Below are 10164 nucleotides of genomic sequence, written 5' to 3' on the forward strand. Positions count from 1 at the left end.
ATGCAGGGGTTTTTTTTTTTTTTTTTTTTTTTTTGGTGTATTAATTTCTTTTCCTTTGGGATTAAATGATAGTTCTATTTTCAGTTTTTTTCTATTTTCAGTTTTTTGAGAAATCTTTACACTGTTTTCCATGGAGATTGTACTAATTTACACTGTCAGCAACAGTGTATAATAATTCCCTTTCCTCCACATCCTCGCCAACATCTATTGTTTGTTTTTGAGACAAGGTCTTGCTCTGTCACCCAGGCTGGAATGCAGTGGTGTGATCACAGCTTACTGCAGCCTCCAACTCCTGGGTTCAAGCAATCTTCCCACCTCAGCCTTCTGGGTAGCTGGGACTACAGGCACAACTATGCTTGGCTTTTTTTTTTTTTAGAGGCGGGGACTCACTATGTTGACTAGGCTGGTGTCAAACTCCTGGTCTCAAGTGATCCTCCTGCCTCAGCCTCCCAAAGTGTCGGGATTACAGGAGTAAGCCACCATGCCTAGTGCTGTTATTTTTTAACTTTTTATTAATAGCCATTCTGACTGGGGTAAAATTATATTTCATTGGAATTTTAATTTGCATTTCTCTAGTGATTAGTGATGTTGAGCATTGTTTCATACAACTGTTGGCCATTTGTATGTTTTTAGAAACGTCTGTTCGTGCCCTTTGCCACTTTTTGATGAGATTATTTGGGAGTTTTTGTGTTGAGTTGTTTGAGTTTCCTGTGTATTCTGTATATTAGTCCTCTGTCAGATGTATAGTTTACAAATATTTTCTCCCATTCTACAGGTTGTCTGTTCAAACTGTTGTTTCTTTTGTTGTGCAAATGCTTTTTAGTTTAATTAGGTCCCGTTTGTCTATTTTTTTATTTTGTTGGCTATTATTTTGAGGATGTAGTCATACTTTGCCTAGACCAATAAGCAGAAGAATTTTCCCGATGTTTCCTTCAAGTATTTTTATAGTTTCAGATCTTACATTTAAGTTTTTGGTCCATCTTGAGTTGATTTTTGTATATGATGAGAGAGAGAAGTCTATTTTCACTTATCTGCATATGAATATTCAATTTTCCCAGCACTATTTATTGAAAAGGATGTCGTTTCCCCAATGTATGTTCTTCTCAGCTTTGTTAAAAATCAGTTGGCTATAAATATTTGGCTTTACTTATGGGTTCTCTATTTTGTTTCCTTGATCTATGTGTCTCTTATACCAGTACCATGGTGTTTTGGTTACTATATCCTTATAATGTAATTTAAAGTCAGGGGATGTGATGCCTCCAGCTTTGTTCTTTTTTCTTAGGGTTGCTTTGGCTATTCAGACTCTTTTTTAGTTTCATATGAACTTTTGGACTTTTTTTCCTGATTCTGTGAAAATGACAGTGGCATTTTGGTAGAATTCCATTGAGTCTGTAGATTACCTTAGGCAGTATGGTCATTTTAACTACATTAATTCTTCCAGTTCATGAGCATGGGGTGTTTCTCCATTTGTTTTTGTCATCTACAATTGCATTCACTAGTATTTTGTAGTTTTCTTTGTAGAGATCTTTCACCTCCTTGGTTAAATATATCCCTACATATTTTTTCATAGCTAAGGTGAGTGGGATTGCCTTCTTGATTTCTTTTACAGCTAGAATGTTGTTGTTGTATAGGAATACTACTGATTATATATTGATTGTTTATACTGGAACAATCTTATTGATTGTTGTTAATGATGTGTAATAACCACTGAAAGCATGATTCCAACTTTATCTTCTTTAGTTAAACTATAACTTAAAACAATGAGAGATATTTTAAGAATTAGACTGATTTTTTGTAATTGGAGGCTAAAAATCAGCTTTCTCCAGGAGGTGTAAAAAACACTTCAGTACAAACCTATCTAGATTGGGAAATTTACTGGAACTCGTTTATTTAATAGTTACGCATATTTCAAATAAAGCTGCCTTTTTTTTATTTCTGCTTTTACAAACTACCACAAACTTAGCAGCTTAAAACAATGTAAGTTTATTATCTTACCATTGTGTGGAGGTCAGAAATTTAACCTGGGTCTCGCTGGACTGAAATCCAGTGCTGTGTCTCTTTCTGGAGGCCTTAAGGGAGGATTCATTTCCTCGCTCATTCAGATTGTCAGCAGAATTCCGTTCTTTGTGTTGTAGGATGCAAATCACTGTTTCTTTACTGACTGTCAGCAAGGACTTTCCACCTTCTAGAGGCCACAGCATTCCTTAGTTCAGGGCTCCCTTCCCCATTTCCAAACCAGTAATAGTGGGCAGGGGCCTTCCAGAGCTTCAAATCTCTCCTCCTTCCATCTCATCCCCCTGACACAGCCAGGAAAAGTTCCCCAATTTTAAGGACTCATACGATTATGTCGGGCCCACATAGATAATCTGAGATAATACTCCCATTTTGATGTCTGTTCCTTTAATCACAACCACAAAGCCTCCTTTGCCATGTAAGGTGACCTATTCACATGTTCAAGCCATTCAGGGGTGGGCATATCTGGAGGGCTACTATTCTGCCTACCACAGCTACCATACCACTGCAACTTTCAGCCACATAAACTATTATAGTAATTGAAACTCCTCACATGAATCTGCTGCATTACGATAAACAGAAATGCCTTAAACGTTTCTCCCCATTTTGAATTTTCTTAATTTTCTCCTCAAGAAAAAATCTGTGCTGTGTCCATAAAATGTAGCAAATGAATATATACAATAATTTCATTCACAATGAATTTGATAAACCATTTTCATGAACAAATACATTTAACAAGTTCTGTTTGCTTTCTTTTCATTTTCTCATACAACCATCCACTGACTTAATTTGATTTCATTGAGATTTAGGGCTGCTTTCCCTCTTCTTGAATGTTGAAATTATGCTTTCACAGTAGATAGGCTTTCTGAGGAATAAGAATCACTTGTGCTTTTTTCTATGTGAGGAAATTAAAATTTTCAGCTTCACCAGAGATTATTTCATCCTTGAACAGTGACTAGTTAGCTTTCAATAATGAGATCTGACTCCCACTCAATCTAAATAAAACATTTAAAATACTACTTAATTAACAATAAAATGATTTTTCCAGTAACCAATTTCCTAGCAAATGCACTATATAAATATCGAGTTCTCCTTTTCTCTACCAATACTTAGAAACTTAACTTCTATATTAGAAAGGTCAGAAGAAATGAGAAGTGCAATTTAAAATCAGTTGGTATTGCTATAAACTTTTTAATAGTGCTGGTAAAGAAAGGGTTCTAATTTATAATTATAATATATGGTTTAAACAATGCTTCTCCTTCTTTTTTAGCTTTTTTCTCAAGTCCATGTAAAGGCCTACTAAGTCTAAGTACTTATACATCTCTTTATTTTCTTCTTTCCTATTGTCTTAGGCACAACCAGCTTCAAATATCACGTCGATGCAGGTAACTCAAGTCTGTGTTGCCAGACAAAAAAACGACCTGTTCTACATTCCTATCAAAGATACATTTAAATGTTCCCTATTGACTCAAAATCAAAATACTGAAACTTTAGTCATCAGTCTCATGATCATCATAATTATTGTCCTTCAAACATTGAAGAGCGAAAACACAAAGGGGACAGAACAAGAACTTTTTGGTGGAATGCCTCAGAAATTAGGTGAGGCATTTGATCACGTGGTGTTGAAAAGTGAATCGGGACCATGGGGATCACTGGGGACCGGGGGCAGGAGTAGACCGCAGCTCTGACTCAGACAGACGGAGCAGCGTGTGGAGGCTTGTATCATGAACTCTTGCTCCAGAACAACTGCAGGAATAAATCAAGAAACCTGGGAAGACCCACAGACCCCCTGAAGGAAGCAAATTGCTCTTGCAGGACCTGGGAGACTCCCCAAATACTGTGAGTGCCCAAATTGTAGAAGTGGTTAAGGGAGATTGCCAACCCCCGACCACTCATCCCCCACTGGGGAAACTGAAGGCCTAGATTATGGGAGAAGATTTTGACCTTACCTGGAGCTGAATCAATTTAGAGAGCTGAGCGAAATACAGGGGTAGAGGAAGCAGCAGGAAAAGCCCTGGGAGCTCACTGGGTCCCCTAGCAAGCTGCTTTTGCGTGGCCTTACAGGGGTCCTTCGGTGGGGTGGCCAGAGACACTGGGAAGAGGCCACAGGGAGAAGGAAATCTCCAGCTGAACTTTGTAACAATTTGAACTCATCAAGAAGCTTCCTGGCTAGAACTCAGGGGAGGGGATGAATCCAATGTGCAGACTGCACATGCAGGGTAAGAAGGAAAGCCATACTTGCATTTGCAGCTGGGAGGTGGGTAGACAGGGGCAAGTTCTCAGCCCTGTTCACCCACTGCCTACAAACAGACTCGGTGCTGTTGGAAAGGGGCAAGGTGAGAGTGAGACCACCTCTTCAAATTGTGTGGGCGCTGGGTGAGACCTGTGACTGCCAGCTTTCCCCCACTTCCCTGACAACTCACTACTGTGCATGACACAGTAGAGACAGTTATAATCCTCCTAGGAACATAACTCCATTGACCTGGAAACTTCATCCTCATTCCCCACAACAGCTGAAGCAAGACCCACCCAGGGAGAGTTTGAGCTCCGACATGCCCAGCCCTGCCCCCACACAATCGTCCTTCCCTACCCAACCTGGTAACTGCAGACAAAGGGCATATACTCTTGGGAGTTCTAGGTCCCCACCCACCACCTGTTTCTCTACATACTACTATAGCTGATGCTCTCTGGAAAGCACCATCTCCTGGCAGGACGCCAACCAGCACAAAAAATAGGGCAATAAACCAACAAAGCCAAGGACCCTCACAGAGCCCACTTTACTCCCCAACCACCTCCACCAGAGGAGATGCTGGTTTCAACGGCTGAGAGACTCACAGACAGTTCACATCACAGGATTCTGTACAGACAACCTCCAGCACCAGTCCAGAGCCTGGTAGACTTGTTGGGTGGCTGGATCCAAAAGAGAGATAACAATCCCTACAGCTTGGCTCTCAGGAAGCCACATCCCTAGGAAAAGGGGGAGAGTACTACATCAAGAGAACACCCCATGGGACAAAAGAATCTGAACAACAGCCTTCAGCCCTAGACCCTCCCTCTGACAGAGGCTACCCAAATGAGAAGAAACCAGAAAACCAGCTCTGGTAATATGACAAAACAAGATTCTTTAACACCTCCAAAAAATCACAATAGCTCACCATCAGCGGACCCGAACCATGAAGAAATCGCTCATTTAACTGAAAAAGAATTCAGAAGGTTAGTTATTAAGCTAATCAGAGAGGCACCAGAGAAAGATGAAGCCCAATCTAAGGAACTACAAAAAAAATGATACAAGAAGTGAATGGAGAAATATTCAAGGAAATAGGTAACATAAATAAACAACAATCAAAACTTCAGGAAACAATTGACACACTTACAGAAATGCAAAATACTCTGGAAAGTCTCAGCAATAGAATTGAACAAGTAGAAGAAAGAAATTCAGAGCTCAAAGACAGGGTCTTCGAATTAACCCAGTCCAACAAAGACAAAGATAAAAGAATAAGAAAATATGAACAAAGCCTCCAAGAAGTCTGGGGTTATGTTAAATGACCAAACCTGAGAATAATCAGTATTCCTGAGGAAGAAGAGACATCTAAAAGTCTGGAAAACATAGCTGGGGGAATAATTGAGAAAAACTTACCCAGCCTTGCTAGAAACCTAGACATCCAAATACAAGAAGCACAAAGAACACCTGGAAAGTTCATCACAAAAAGATCATTGCCTAGCCACTTTGTCATCAGGTTATCTAAAGTTAAGACAAAGTGAGAGGTGAAGCCAGCTGGACTTCTTGGGTTGAGTGGGGACTTGGATGACTTTTCTGTCTTACAAGAGGATTGTAAAATGCACCAATCAGCACTCTGTAGCTAAGACTGCAGAATGCACCAATCAGTGCTCTGTGGCTAGCTAGAGGTTTGTAAAATGAACCAATCAACGCTCTGTAAAAACGCATCAATCAGCGCTCTGTGGATAGCTAGTGGCTTGTAAAATGGATCAATCAGTGCTCTATAAAATGGACCAATCATCACTCTGTAAAATGGACCAACCAGTGCTCTGTAAAATGGACCAATCAGCAGGACATGGGCAGGGACAAATAAGGGAATAAAAGCTAGGCACCCCCATTGAGCTGCGGCAACCCGCTCGGGTCCCCTTCCACACCATAGAAGCTTTGTTCGTTGGCTCTTCACAATAAATCTTGCTGCTTCTCACTCTTTGGTCAGTGCCATTAAGAGCTGTAACACTCACCGTGAAGGTCGGCGGCTTCATTCTTGAAGTCAGTGAGACCAAGAACCTGCCAGAAGGAACCAACTCTGGACACAAAAAGAAAGAAGCTTAAGAGCTATGAGACAAAAGCACCAGGTAACCTATAAAGGAAAAACTATCAGATTAACAGCAGATTTCTCAACAGAAACCCTACAAGCTAGAATGAATTGAGGCCCTATTTTAAGCCTCCTCAAAAAAAAAAGAAATTATCAGCCAGGAATTTTGTATCCAGTGAAAACTAAGCTTCATATATGAAGGAAAGATACAGTCTTTTTTAGACAAACAAATGCTGAGATAATTCAACACTACCAAGCCACCACTGCAAGAACTGCTTAAAGGAGCTCTAAATCTTGAAACAAATCATGGAAACACATCAAAACAGAAGTTCTTTAAAGCATAAATCTCACAGGACCTATAAAGCAAAAATACAATACAAAAAAAAAGACATACAGGCAACAAATAGCATGATGAATGGAATGATACCTTGCATCTCAATACACACATTGAATGTAAGTGGCCTAATGCTCCACTTAAAAGATACACAATTGCAGAATGAATAAGAATTCACCAACCAACTATCTGCTGCCTTCAAGAGACTCACCTAACACATAAGGACTCACATAGACTTAAGATAAAGGGGTGGAAAAAGATATTCCATGCAAATGGACACCGAAAGTGAGCAGGAGTAGCTATTCTTACATCAAACAAAACAAATTTTAAAGCAACAGTGGTTAAAAAGGACAATTAAATAATGATAAAAAGCCTTGTTCAACAGGAAAATATCACAATCCTAAACATATATGCACCTAACTCTGGAGGTCACAAATTTATAAAACAATTACTAATATACCTAAGAAATGGGATAGACAGGAACACAATAATAGTGAGGGACTTCAGTACTCCACTGACAGCCCTAAGCAGGTCAAGACAGAAAGTCAACAAAGAAACAATGGATTTAAGCTACACCCGGGAAAAAAATGGACTTAACAAATATATACAGAACATTTTATCCAATAACTGCACAGTATACATTCTATTCAACAGTGCATGGAACTTTCTCCAAGACAGACAATATTACAGATAATGTATAGACAATATAAATTTAAGAAAATTGAAATTATATCTGGAACTCTCTCTCAGACCACAGTGGAATAAAACTGAAAATCAACTCCAAAAGAACCTTCAAAACCATGCAAATATATGGAAATTAAATAACCTGCTCCTGAATGATCACTGGGTCACAAATGAAATGAAGACAGAAATTTAAAAATTTTTCTAACTGAACGACAATAGTGACACAACCTATCAAAACCTCTGGGACACAGCAAAGGCAGTGCTAAGAGCAAACTTGATATCCCTAAAGGCCTACATCAAAAAGTATGAAAGAGCACAAACAGATAATCTAAGGTCACACCTCAAGGAACCAGAAAAACAAAGCTGACCTTAGGTGATCTGCCCACCTTGGCCTCCCAAAGTGCTAGGATTACACGCAGTTCCTCTCCATATGATTCATCCCATAGGACAACATGGCAACTGGCTTCTTCCAGAATAAATGATGTGAAAGAGTGAGAGGAGAGAGAGAAAGAAGGTGAAAGACAGAATGCAACCACAAAAAAACTAAAATAAAATTTGTTCAAATATATTATGCACCTCACAGCCTTTGGGTAGGCCAGAGGGTTCATCCTGGAAATGCCACAGGCAAAAACAGCACCCAAATCAGTAGAACTTCCCCCAATAGAGATGTCTCAAATGGCAAATTGGGTACAGACATTAAAACAGGATTTTTTTTTTTTTTTTTTTTTTTTTTTTTTTTTTTTTTTTTTTTGTTTGAGGCAGAGTCTCGCTCTGTCACCCGGGCTGGAGTGCAGTGGTGCGATCTCGGCTCACTGCAAGCTCCGCCTCCGGGGCTCACGCCATTCTCCTGCCTCAGCCTCCCGAGTAGCTGGGACTACAGGCGCCGCCACCACGCCCGGCTTATTTTTTGTATTTTTTAGTAGAGACGGGGTTTCACGTGTTAGCCAGGATGGTCTCGATCTCCTGACCTCGTGATCCACCCGCCTCAGCCTCCCAAAGTGCTGGGATTACAGGCGTGAGCCACCGCACCCGGCCCTAAAGCAGAATCTTTATCACTGATTCTCCTAAAAACCTGATGCTACCATTTGCTGTGCCAGAAAAGAATGGATTCTGCATAGGATCTGATCTTCAACTTCTACTGTTTCATATCAACATCTTAAGTGCCTCACTGGTGAAGCAATTGCCTATACCATAAGTACAAAAAGAGGCTGGTAAAATTAATTTCTGGTATCTATCTTGGGGAGAATAACTTCCCAACATAATATGCAAATTTTTCCAAACTAAATTAGGGTATCCCAAAGATTCTGGGCAATAACAAAACCTGAAAGTGTACACTACACTTGCCCACTTAGCTACCCAAAGTCAGCCAACACCTTCTTCTATATTTAAACTTGTAAACAGCAGCAACAAATTTAAGTCCTAAGATAATCCACTCACTCACCTACAATCGAAAATGGATGCACCTCCCCATTGGGGAATCAATTTTTAAATCATATTTGTATATATGATGATGTTTATAGACATACAGATGAGATAGCCATGTGTGTATGCGTATATACACACAGACACATGATCTATGGCTATTTTCCTTAGGTCTATATCATGATAGAGAATACTATGACATTCTATAATCTGTGGACTAATTTGTAAAGTTAAATAATACCAGTACATCCTACAGAAAATAGGATACTTGTGAGAACAGGATGTTTGTAGAATATTTGTTAAAGGAGAAAAAATAATTGAGAGAGCAAGAGCACAAATCACAATAGATAATACAGATCTGCAAGTGATCACAAGGCTCCGATTGACAAGTTAAGACAATTCCTCCACCACATCTTCCAGGTTCCTCTGTTCTAAGCCAGCAGCTTAGCTGCCTTGGGTTATTTACTTAGTGAAATAACCCAAACTTGTATTCCTAATAAAAGAATTGGAGACCTTGGAACCTGCAGTTTACCCTTGACCTTTACCATCTGATGTGGTAATACGGATAGGTAGCCAAGTGATCTCTTGGTTCAAGGCATTTTTCTCAGTCTCTCCCACAATGGTAGCTATGGTTCCTTTTAATATCAGGCTCATTCACCCTCAGCCAACTTTGCATGCCTTTTTTGTGCCCTAGTTATGCAGTGGCACGAAGAATTAAAAAATGGGCAGGTGTCTCTCTTGAATTTTAGTTCAATAATACCTGCCTCACGTGGTAGGTATTATTGTTACATCATCAGCTGAAATGTCCCTATTCGGGTGTGAAAATCTCAATTTCAAATCCATGTAAGCATATTTTTTATCTGGGGACAGGTGCATATTTCAGTCTGTAGGTATCTCTGGGAAATCTTTTTATTTGGTTACCAACGCTTTCAAATAAGAATTAATTAAGCCAGAATTGGGGGAATCAGAGTAAACTGTTGTTAAAAAATAAAACAGATGTAACAGTAAGATATATCAGTCTTATTTGCACTCTTGATTCTCAGACCCTTGTATTCTGACTTTTGGATAAATATATTTTGATTACTGATTTAGAGCACATTGTTGTAGGATATCACTCCAACCTTGCAAGTATTATCACTTACATGATACTCTGAGTTTTCCATAGATTTCGTTCCGTAAGAATATTTTTTCAGGTGGTGGGTGGAATATACAATAATACAAATGAATCTTTTACAATTGAAAGCCTATTGCCTTCTTTCATTGTTTGCCAGGTACAGTGGCTCATGCCTATAATCCCAGCATTTGGGAGGCCAAGGCAGGAGGATCACTTGGGCCTAGGAGTTCGAGACCAGCCTGGGAAACATAGCAAAACCCCATCTCTGCAAAAAAAAAAAAAAT

This window comes from Mandrillus leucophaeus, unplaced genomic scaffold (assembly GCF_000951045.1).
Source record: "Mandrillus leucophaeus isolate KB7577 unplaced genomic scaffold, Mleu.le_1.0 Scaffold275, whole genome shotgun sequence".
Taxonomy (NCBI): Eukaryota; Metazoa; Chordata; class Mammalia; order Primates; family Cercopithecidae; genus Mandrillus; species Mandrillus leucophaeus.